Here is a 233-nt window from a genome sequence, read left to right as displayed (position 1 = left end):
GGATTTGATAGCAGTATCAATTTTAGTAAAAAGTTGATGGTAGCTAGAAAACACTACTTTAGCCAAAAAGAAATCCTATTAAAAAATATGATATCGCATATACCTTTTTAATTGCTTAAGAGGAATTATTATTAAATCGTGACAATGCTGTTATTCCTGAAGTCTGAAGTATACAAATATTTACCGCCGTAGCATCGCGGAGCTGTGGGAAAAATATTTTATGCAGATGTATA

At 31.3% G+C, this 233-nt stretch overlaps 1 protein-coding gene across 1 annotated transcript in view; it reads left to right on the top strand.

Moving 5' to 3' along the window:
- The window catches only part of LOC119585393, a 4,540-nt gene that overhangs the window by 3,986 nt on the left and 321 nt on the right, over window positions 1-233 (top strand). The gene's annotated exons all lie outside the window — the stretch shown is intronic.

Source organism: Penaeus monodon, chromosome 19, assembly GCF_015228065.2.
Source record: "Penaeus monodon isolate SGIC_2016 chromosome 19, NSTDA_Pmon_1, whole genome shotgun sequence".
Lineage (NCBI taxonomy): Eukaryota > Metazoa > Arthropoda > Malacostraca > Decapoda > Penaeidae > Penaeus > Penaeus monodon.
This window is presented reverse-complemented; position numbering and strand designations above follow the sequence as displayed.